The sequence below is a fragment of the Mirounga angustirostris genome, unplaced genomic scaffold (genome assembly GCF_029215605.1).
Source record: "Mirounga angustirostris isolate CCGP_5_RB_7025 unplaced genomic scaffold, mMirAng1.0.hap1 SCAF_8, whole genome shotgun sequence".
In the NCBI taxonomy this organism is placed as follows: Eukaryota; Metazoa; Chordata; class Mammalia; order Carnivora; family Phocidae; genus Mirounga; species Mirounga angustirostris.
The window spans coordinates 91,701,567-91,713,358 of NW_026991716.1; positions in this window are offsets into that span (position 1 = coordinate 91,701,567).

Consider the following 11,792-nt stretch of genomic DNA (forward strand, 5'->3'; position numbering starts at 1 on the left):
TTTTAGGGCCCATAAGAATCAATTAAATTTTGATAAGGGGTCTGATTTGAACCATCAAATGAATTTCCCAGCTCCCCCTCAGGAGTGCAGAGCAGAAAACCACCATCGCTAGAAAGATGGCCTGCTGGGCTGGGGCATTCATTCACACAGGCCTGGAGGTGCTGGGTGCTGGAGGCAGGAATGGTGGGGAGGGGAGCGGAGCCAGCATGGGCATGCCACGGGACTCAGCATCTAGGCATCCATTGGTCCCCAGTCCGGGCAGTGTGGGAATAGGACTGGACTGGGCCACAGGACTTGACTTCACCGGAGTACATACCAAAAAAAAAAAAATCAATTACATTTTCCCTAAAAGAGATACAAATATTGAAGTAGTTAAAGTTATATTAAAAATAAATTTTTATATCGATACTATTATGGTGGGAGGGGGCCACGAAGGCAACAATGTCCAAGGCTGCCCCTAGGTAAGGCGTGACTGCATCCATGTCCTGGCTCTCTCAACGGGTCCCTTTCTGGTGTAGGCCCAGCCCCAGCTGTACATTGTTACTTCTAGCTCAAAGACTAACCTCCCCAGTCACCATTCTGTGGATCTGGGGATGATCTTTTCCTCTTTTTTAAAAAAGTAGGACTTTCTCCAAGTCAGAGGCAATCGCTTGGTCTCAGCAAACTAAAAGAAAATATAAAAAGGACTTGACCACACACATTTTTCCTTCTCCTTCTCATCCTCTGGAACACTGAACATCAGCCACTGAATGCAGCATTCACTAGTTGGGGACACAGAACTACAATTGCTCACCACATTTCTGAAGTAGGCTCCACTGTTAGGGCCTCTCACCCCACCCCCTGGCCTACCTCTAACCCCTAGGCAGGTGGAAGGTCAGGGGCTTGCTGAGCCCTGGGCCCACGGGCTTGTTTCCAGCAAAGACAGGACCCCATGACATCACACTCCATGAGGCACGCATATGTTCTTATTCTGTTGAATTGAAAATATTGCTAGAAATGGTGGTCCTAGACTACAGGAGTAGATTGGAAATAAATTGATGTTTAGTTACTCTGCAGGGAACTAGCAAAAATCATTTAGAAAGAAATCTCAAAAAGAAAAAAGGATGCTGTGCACTTTTCTACCTCTCCCCGGTATCATTTTCCTCCAGATATGTGTCCTCCCTAGTGCTCCGCATTGTGTTTCCTTCTAATTGGGGTAAGATAAACATAACATAATATTCATCATTTTAACCATTTGCGAATATTCAAGTTAGTGGTATTAAATATATTCGCAGTGTTGTGTAACCACCAATAGCTATCTATACCCAAAATTTCTTCAATCATCCCCAACAAAAACTTTGTACCGTTAAACAATAAATTCCTGTTCTTCCTCCTCCCAGCCTTTGGTAACCACCATTCTACTTTCTATCTCTATGAAATTGCCTATTCCGAGGTATCTTACATAGGTGGAATCATACAATATTTAGCCTTCCGGGTCTGTTTTATTTCACTAAGTATAATGTTTTTGGCATTCCTCCACAGGTAGCTTGGGTCAGAACTCCATTCCTTTTCAGGGCTCGATACTATTCCCTTTGTATGGATATACCATTTCTGTTTATCCATCCACGTGTGGACGGACACTTGGGTTGTTTCCACCTATTGACTATTGTGAATCATCCTGCCATGAGCATCAGTGTGCAAGTATCTGTTCAATCCCTGCTTTCAGTTCTGGAAGAGTTGAACTGCTGGGCCATATGGTAGTTTCTGTCTAGCCATCTGAGAACCTGTCAGTTTGTAATGTGTTCTGAGGGCAATGCTCAGCAGTTAGGTAGATCTCTTGGATGGAGAGAGTTAGGATGTCTGGGCTGGGAGCAAAGATGAATAATTGTTGCAGCTTGACATCAGGCCAAAAAACCTGTGAAAAGCATGGCTGTTCCTCAGGCATTCTCAGCCCGCAGTGCTGACCGGCCACCTCCAGACACTTCCCTTGTCAGGGTGGCTGTCCCATGGACAGAAACCAGAAAATCGTTTGACAAACAGAATTACTCCCTATCCTTCCCTGACCACATGAGCACAATACCGTTGGCCATCACCCAAGACCAGGAAATGGCTTCCTTAGAACTCTTGCTCAATGGCTTATATTTTTGTAAATTCCAAAATATGTCACATAAACAAAAAAGGGAAATAAGTATAGATTAAATAATAATAAAATGAATGCCATCAAACCCCCCACCCAGCTTAAGAAATAGAATGTGACCAGCCCTTCCAAAGCCTTCCATTGCCCTCTTCCCGAGCACAGTCTCATTCTCTCCCTGACAAGTAACCACTGTCCTGAGTTCAGTCTCTCATCCTCTCGTTTTTCTGTATAGTGTACCATATGCATCTGTAACTCTACATAATATGTTGTCCAATTTTGCATGTTTTTGAACCTCACATAAGTAAAATCATCTGGTATATATTTTTCTGTGACTTGCTTTTTTCATGCATCATTATACTTTTGAGATGCATCCATACTGAAATATGTAGCTGTAGCTCATTAATTTTCACTGCTATGCTGTGGGTCCCATTTTATGCACATTCTTAATGTATTTCTTCTACTGAAGATGGGCCATTTCGGTTGTTTCCTCAGAGTTCAGTCTAATCAGGCTTTTTCTCCTCACAGTAATTGGCACTAAATGAGCTTAATTGTCTGTCTTCTACATGTGCAGGTTATGTCTTCAGATTGTGAGCATGAGGGGGAGAGGTACCACATCCCTTTTCTTTTGTTGGATTACTAAATACTGAGTGGTCCTACTCCATCACCCACATACTTTTTCTGAACATGAGCTCTCTCTGACCCATCAGTCATATTTACACTCATGACCGCAGCTGATTGGGCCAGATGAGGACACTTAACTCAAGCTGGGCCAACCCGATGTTCTCTTTTGAGAATTTTAAACTAGTACCAAAAGAGAGTGATTTCTGTTTCCTTGGGGTTGGCCCAGTTAAAGTTGAAATTGGGAAGCCTGGGTTAACTATTTTTTCCTTATCATGTGTATTGAGGGGAATAGGAGGACAGGAGGGAGGGCTAGAATATAAATGAGAGGACAGAAAACGATGGATAGTTTTGTTTTGTTTCGTTTTTTGTTTTTTTTTTTAAGGTGGAGGGGCAGACCGAGAGTCCTAAAGCCTTCCAGGCCTCAGCCCCAGCCCTTTGAGGAGGGCTAGCCATGGGTCCCATGAGATCCCCCTGCTGACTCTCTATAATCAATTGACCTTTCCGACTTAAATTAGTTTCAGTTGTTTTCTATTACTTGTAATCAAAGACCCTAACTTATCTATTCAATTTGCTTCTTCCCAGCCATTCGAAAGAACTGCAGAGCTGTCCAAGGACCCCTATTAACCTGAGAATAAGTTAAATTCTTTCCCTGCCTACCTAGAGATAGGAAAATCTCCACGTCCAGAGGCAGCTGGCTTCAGAGAGTTAAAGAATGGAGTGGTTAGTTAGTTGCTATGCTACTTTTATGTCACCAAGGTATAAATTAGCTATACTAGTTTTATCTCATCAAGTGATTTTGACCAGCTCTTGGAAATGACTGAAGAATTTTGCTTTTACCTTCCAAAAACAAAAAACAAAAAAACTATAATAAAGATCCCCCCTCCCCATTATCTTCAGGTGATTGGAGGGTAACCATGAATAAATGAATTTTACAGGTAATCCCCAAACCTTATCTAAACTCTTATCTTGACTAATAGCTTCCTCTTCTGCTGTTTACCAGAGCTGTGGACAAGAAGCAAGTGGACTGTGACAAGCCGAGTTTTTATCTCCTTTTATTTCCCTCACGTCTCCAGTAGAGATGCTAATGAACAATGACAAGGACAACAAGACAGGTGGCAGGAGGGCAGAGAGAAGAAACAAAAGCCCGGATGGTCTGAGCCCTAGCCAGGCAGCTCCCAGGACTCATATTAAGGAAGTTGGGGGGCTTCAGGAACATCTATCCCTGAAGGCGGGGAAGAGAAGTGACGGGAACCTAGAGTGTGATCTTGCCTGGGAGCCTTGCTCCACAGCTCACAAAACTCTTTCCCCAAGTTTGGAACAGTGCACCTACAGGACAACATACTCCTTCCAGGTAGCTGAGATTCTGAAGATGGGGCCCTCTCTAAATGGAAGAGAAGCACGCTTTCCTCCTAAATTCAGTGTTGTTTAGAAACTTTTATCAGTCTGTGCAGCCCCCCAAGGCACTGGAATTTTGATTCTAGCCTCTGCCAAGTGGTAAAGCCCATCCGCACCCCCATCTCACTTGAGAGGTAGCCGTTTGGCTTTGATGTGTAATTTGAGGCAAGCTATCTTCTGTCTCCCCTTTCTTTTTTTACTGAAAACCACTGTATAGCCACAAAGCTGAAGTACAGAGCCAGGGGTGGTGGTGGTGGGGGGAATGGCTGCCCAGAAGTGCCATCTTAGAACAGGGGGCGGAGGGGGAAGGACTCGGTTGCTTAAACCTCAGACAACTGAATCAGATAATCCTTTGTTATATTCCAAATGTAATATTTCAAACTTGCTCTGAGAAATGGTTAGGTACTCAGTGCTGAGACCCTGAATTTGGCGGGTGATGGCGGAATGTGAGACTGCTAGCCGAGGAAGACAATGGTGTTTCGTTATTCATGGGAACATGCTGCTGTGTGCTTCAGATTGAGCTTTTGATGAACAGAAAATGTGCTCCGAACTTCTTTTCCTTTTTGTGAAATCCTGACACAGCATTTCTGGTTTCAAAGGGAGCTGTATAAAAAGACCGACAGAAACCCCACAAAATGAGACCACCTTAAAATCAAGTTTACTGGCTAAATGGGATTAAGCTAGAGTTGTGTTTTAAAAAGAATAAACCAGAAAAAACAAGGCTTTGCTGCATGGTGCCCACTTCTATCTAAACAGCTCTGAAGTCCAGATGCAAGCTGTCACTGGAGCATCTCTGGAGAGAGCGTGGGAAGTTAAAAGTCAGTGTTTTTGATTAATTAATAATCATCCTCAGCTGTGTTGGCAAATGATGAAAACAAATTGTCTGCCTTTAAAGTAAGGGTGGAAGATGTGTGCTTACCCAGAACCGAGGGGGAAGGAGGAAGAGCCTTGTTGGCCTAGTCTGCCCTTGACTGGTCTCGTGGTGGTTGAACAAAAACGACGTTGTATGTCTCTTACCTTATAAAACCATGATAACAACCATAGCCTGGGCAGTCAGGGAGGGAGGCGAAGGAAACCAGTGTCTAAGGAATGGCTCAAAGGACAATTTTATGGCTACCAATTTGTCTTCTAGACCAACCCAACTAAGCATTTGCAGGAATAACTGTTGCTCTGTTTGTCATTGTGAAAGTCATACGGGCATGAGTCAGCAGGCTCCCTCTGAGTGTGTGTGTGTGTGTGTGTGTGTGTGTGTGTGTGTACCGGGATGAGATGAAGTTTTGTTGGTAGCCTAGAGGAGCAATGCACAGCCCCCTCTCCTTTTGGATATTCTATCTATAAGCAAAACAATGACTCCATGTCATTCTTTCCTGAAGACTGTGGCTGTGACTGGGTGCCATCTTTCTCCCTCTTGAGCCTGTGGTTCATCAGCCATGTTTCTCTTATAGGACTTGCCCTTTAACCCTGGTACCACAGCCATTCTCATCTCCTCAAATGTAGTGACACTTTGCCTTTTGGGCAGCACCTCCTACAGACTATTGGCTAGAGCAGACAGATCACACATCTGATATACTGTAATGAATGAAGGCAGGCAGGACCGATGGGTGGACCTGCGCTGGATGCTGTATTTGTTCTGTGGTTTGGTCAGTGGAAGTTCTACCTTCCCCAGTGGCTATTAGTTCTTCTCCTTCCTTCTGTCCCTACTGCCAGAGCCATGATGCAGGCTCTGGTTAATTTTTGTTCATTCTACTCTTATGGTCTATAAATAATCCCCATCTCCTACCTGTCTCTACTTTAATCCATCCTGCACACTCAGTCCACCTTGATTCTATCCCACACAAGCCTCCAAACTTTCCATGGCCCTCATTTATCATCAAAAACCCCCCACACACTACTCCCAATGATTCAAGAGCCTTCACATTGTAGACCCAGAATGCTATTTCCATCCTAACCATACTACCCCTGATTCGTCAAATGTCCAACACAGTTTCTCTTATTCACTTTTAATTTCCTACTTCCATCCTTAAGGTAAAACCCCACTCAGCCTTCAGGGCTCTCGACAAATGTCACTTCTTCCATGAATTTTTTCATTTCGCTCGTTGGATATGATTTCCATTCTCTTGATCTCTGAGCATTCTGCTCCATGTCTCCTCCTCCCTCTGTATTCAACTATGTGCTCACTTAATTACTAGATTAGAAACCCTTGTGGGCAGGAAGGCCAAGTTCACCTTTGCCTCAGAGCAGGCAACAGAGTGCTGGGAACCAAGCAATCCCACTTGCAGCTGAATTATATTCAGAGGGAAACCAGGTGGCCAGGCTTTCCTCCTGCTGGGAGTCTGTAACCGATGGCTGACAGTCCACCCAAGTGTGACTGCAGCCCCTCAGCTAAGACTGGTGCCAGGATGAGCACGGAAATTCCACAACTCTAACATGACTGAATGACTATTCACTTACATTAGTTTCTTACTGCTGCCTAACAAATTACCACCAACTTATTGACTAATGCCCATAGATTAGTTCACAGTCCTATAAGTCAGAAGTCTGGCACAGCATGCCTGGGTTCTCTGCTCAGGATAACACAGTGTTGAAATCCATGTGTTAGCCTTACTGGGTTCCTGTCTGGAGGCTCTGGGGAAATAGTCCACTTTTAGCACTTTCTTATTTGTTGGTAAAATCTACTTTCCTGTGGTCATAGGACTGAGGTCTCTACTGTGATTAGGTTATGGTCACTGATAAATCTCCTTTTCTTAAGGTCAAAAAAAAAAACTGTGCCATTAAACATAACCTAATCATGGGAGTAAAATCCATCATATTCAGTGGGGGTGCACACAGGAGGGGAAATAAGAAATCTTGGGTCCATTTTAGAATTCTGCCTACCGCATACTGTAAGTAGCAGTTTGAGGCCTCAGTAAGAGTTGAGGCCAAATCAATTTTGATCAGTTTTGTGGGCAAATGGTGGATGGAGAGATCACCATGTTTCTTTAATGAGTATAGAAAGATATCACAGAGAAGGGAAACAGAAATTCTGGAAAAGTTGGGAGAGGTCTAGAATTCCTGAAGAGCCTTGGTGGTCTGAGAAGGGGAGAGCTTTCCAGGCAGAGAACGGACATAAGGAAGAGGGTGCAGGAGTGGATGACGTCACTGCTGAACCAGAGAGACCAGTGTGGACAGCAGAAGCAGTAAGGAAGGAAACATGCCTGGGAGCCCCAGTCAGAGCTCTAATTCTGAGCAAAAGTGTGTGGGGAAGCTGCTGGCATGGCCAAGGCCAAGGGCCTAGGGGATCACCTTGGTGGATGTGCTGGAGCAAGTGGGCAGTCCAAATGGGATGAGTCAACAAGAGGTCTTTGGAGTTGGACAGCCCATGAGATGGCCAAGGGGTGGTATGAAGGGAGACTGAGGAAGGCAAGGCCTTGGCTGTTGAGCAAACCTGCAGAGAACAGGCAGTATTAGGGTAAGTTTTCATTAAACGGGTATCACAAAGGACTCTTGCTATGGATAAAGTGGGAATTATTTTCTGAGACCATGGAGCCCAAGGCAGAAACCAGTGCTGGCCCAGGAGGCACAAGGTTTGAATTCTTGGGCCCAGTTTACTGCTGACTCACCCTGTGATAGTAGGTGCCTTACTGGATTTTTCAATGCCTTTGTTTCCTGATCTATAAAAATGAAAACGGACAACAACCTGCTGGCTGCTTAATTAGTGCATAGAAATACCTTGCCATCCCTGGCTCTTGGGAACAGGCCTTTTCTCCTTCCAAGGCTCTGTGCTGTGGCTTCTGCTAGTGAGTTAACGACTCAGTGCTGAGGAGGAGCACAGCATGGGTGCAGCTTGGCCTCTTACGGCCCACCTGTGGGTCAGAGACCTCCTCCCAAGCGGGCCCTGCCCCAAGGAGATTTACCTCCAAATCTGATGTGAATCAGCTAGTAATTCTTGTTCAGGGGGCTCCCTTTAAGCTCTATAATAGTCCCCTTTCTAGAGGAACTCTTCCAGGGTTTCCAAGGTGAAGAAGTCTCCAGAAGTCACACTGACATCACCACTCTCTTTCAAACCCTGTCATTCATGTTGGCACAAGAGCCAAGCACTAGCGTTTAACCCATGTGTCCTATAGATGTACTTGGGACATCACTAGCGGTATTAATGGGAATCTACAGAGAGGCAGAAGTCCATTCCTACACCAGGCCCAGATCAAATCCTAAAACTCTCAAGATAATATCAAGAAGTCATTGCCATGTCCTAGCATTTTCTGGCCTCCAACTAAGTACTTAGAAAGAGCTGGGCTGCCTTTTCAAGGACTTTAAGGAGCAGTCAGTGATTGGAACTGAGGAGAAACCCAAAGTTAAAGGGTTCGATGAGGGCTGTGACTTCCCAGAAGAATCCAGGACAAACCCTGACCAAGAAGTGATGTTGCCGAGGCTGCCTGACAATGCAACCAAACCTCAGAGAGCAGTCAGAACCAACCCATGGGATTCTGCTCCTACCTGGAGGGCACACAGTGTCAGGGGCTCCTTCAGTCCTAAGCAGAAAGATCCTTCTGTGACAGAACACATCTTGTGGCCTGAAGGTGCTCCATGGAGTGACAAACATCTCCTAAGGTCTGGTCTTCTCCCAGAGCACAGTCAGGCCAAGTAGTTAGGCAGTGGGTTCCCAACATGGGACTGCTCTCTGTGGGCCCACCTGCCTCCCCCTCCCCACTCTAGGATAGGCCATGGGTCTATCCTAGGAAGTACTGATTTGTTTGGATCCTGTCCAGAATCTCCTGTGGTTCCCAGGTAGATAGGCTTATCTTGATCCAAGGTCTCCCAAGGTCTCCTGTAGATTCTCAAGGAATCTCTGAATGCAGCCAGAGCTTATGTCAGAAAGGATCTCCTCTGGCCTCTCTGTCCAACCTGGGAATTTCTTTCAGTATTGTTCTAGAATTGATCAGTGTCTGGCCATGTCTTCAATTCCAAGTGGCTTTGCCTATAATAATTTTTGGTGTCTGTTTTTGTTTCTGAACACATTACCTTTGACATCTAGAACTCCATTTTACCCCTGCTCCATGAGTAGCAGGAATTCACCTTTTAACAGAAGGCCCTTCTGCAGCTTGGGGCTCTGGTTTACTGACTTTGGGGAAGTCACTGAGTTGCTTTGGACCTCAATTTCCTCATCTACATAATGAAGAAAGTGGACTAGAACAGCTCTAAGGTGCATTTGGGCCCTAACATCCCATCATCTATGATGTAATCATCCTGGGGCTTCCCTGGAGACCTTCAGTGATTCATTCACACATGTTCATTCAGCAACTATTATGTGACAACTTCTGTGCTAGGTCCTGGGGATATGCTGTGAATAAGATATGTCCCTTGCCCTCAAGGAGTTTATAGTCTAGTAAAAAAGTCACCAAACTTTATTTTTGTAAACATATATAACTACTTATTAAACAATGTGAACTCAGTGTTGTAGGCTAAGGCAACTGGAGAGCTCACCTCACTAGTTCCCTGAGTTTCCAGAATCTCTTCATTACTTGATGTGTCGTGTCTTAAAAACGGTTGTTTCATATATTGCTTTTTTAATTTTTTTTTTTTTTCAGACCAGAGGGTGAATTTGGTCTCTATTATTCCATATTGGTCAGAAGGAAAGGTCCCACCAAACATTTTTGATAATCCAATCCAATAAAAAAAAAATTAGAAACTGCATCCCAGTAAAATTTATATTTCTTTGTATATTTTATATACACATATACTTGTGCATTAGTAAATAGTCATATTTATTACTAATAGTAAAGCTTAACTTCTTTCTTCATTTTTAGATTAAAACATAGATATAAATAGAAGTTAAACTATTTTCTTCTTGCACTTCATTGGATCTTCCGGGTACCCCGCAGGTCCTGACGAGAGGGCTTCAGGAGTCTAGCTCTGTGAACTATCAAAATCAATTGAAAAAGATATCCAAGATACTTGGTATGGGTAACATTACACATTTAGTTCTAAAATAAAACAGTCAGAAATAGGGCCTGGGCATACTTTGGCTGAGACCAACTAAAGCTAAGAGACAGTTCTTTAAAAATAGAGTTCCTAAAAATGGCATCCCTTGATCCTGTTTGGCAAGTTTCCTTTTATATTTTCCCTTTACCTTGGTCAGGCCATATTTAAATGTCAAAAGGGTCCGGAGATATTAAACACATTCTCAGCACTATACTAGGTAATGTGGGCGGCCCTCTGCGTACAAATGCCCGTCTTGAGTTTAGCTGTATTTGCTTCCCCACCTGTGTCATGGCTGAGCTGTCCCTGTGGGTGGGCTTTAACCACTTGCACCTGAAGAAAAAGGAAGAGCACCGGGATTGGGTCTGCATTTCCCTCCCGGTGCTTGAGAAGGTGCCATGAGATGTGGCTTACTCCTTCCCCCCACCGGCCAGCTCAGCCTGGCTCACAGGGTGGCGGCAGCAAGCTGGCAAGAGGGGGTAGCGCTGGGGCAAGGGCGCCTGCAGAGCTCAGGTGGTTCATCACTTTCACCCTGCTGTTGGTGCTCGGCGGCTGCAGCCCCCGCCCCCGCGCCCCAGAGGGTCAGTGCAACAAACCAGCAGGAAATAGAATGGTCAGCAGAAAGGGTAAGAAAGAAATTTATCCTTTCTCAGACAGGAGCTGTGTTTCCACCCTGGTCCACGGCTTCAAAGGGCAGCTGTTTCACAGGGAGAGTATTTGATCAAATCTGGTTTGCATGTTTGAAATAAGAAGGCCATTTTTCTACCTCTGAGGCTGAGTCCTAGAAGGCCATCATTCCCAGCAGCCTTGACACTCTCCCTCACGCTCTGGCAGTCCGGGCTGTTCGGGCTGTCCCAGCTGACTGCGGACCCTGCGGGAAGGACGGGGTGGTGGAGAAGCCCAGACCTATCCTCCACTTGGACAGTTTTGCAAACCTTTGCATAAGAACAGATTGCACAAGCCTGCATGTGTGAGGTTAAGGGAAGAAAAAGGGAAGAGTGTTTTCTGCTTATGACTGGGACCCTGTTATTCATTGGCTTGGCTGTTTCAGCTGAGTTTTGTGGATTAGGAGGCCAAGTCATGCAAGCACTAGAAACCTCCCTGGTCTCAGTCATATGCGCTACCCCACCTCTTCCCCGCAGCCCATACTGTTCCTTTAAGAGAACCCTCCTTGTTTCACGCTTTCACAGAGCAGAGCTGTTCTAAGTGGTGTCTTGGGTGACACCCCGCTCACGCTGCCCAACAGAAGTTGAGAAGAGGTCCGGGGCCCAGCTCTGCAGCCTCCATCTTCTGCCAGGCTCTGGCTTCCTGGGCTGGGCAGGAAGCAGGACTCACTGGGAGAGCCGCAGCTTGTTGTCCGTGCCTCCGTCCTGCCTGGTGGTTCGGGGAAGGAATGTTGGTCACATGGAAGCCGGGGTGGCTGTGTAATGTGGGAGACAGTGAGTGCCATGTTCCCACACTGAAAGTCATGATGACACTGTTGAAAATGACTGGTGGGTGGGGGAAAGTGAAAGAAAAAGAAGAGGGGGAACAGAAACCAAAGTGAGCCAGAGAAGGATCCAGCAAGAGTAACGGCCAATGCATGAAGAGAGGCCAGGGACGGGATGGGCCCAGAAAAGAAACAGGGAAAGGCGGGTGATGAGACGCTGGGTAGGAGGTAAGAAATTAGATCAAGGAAAGCACAATGAGACATGAAGAGAGAACA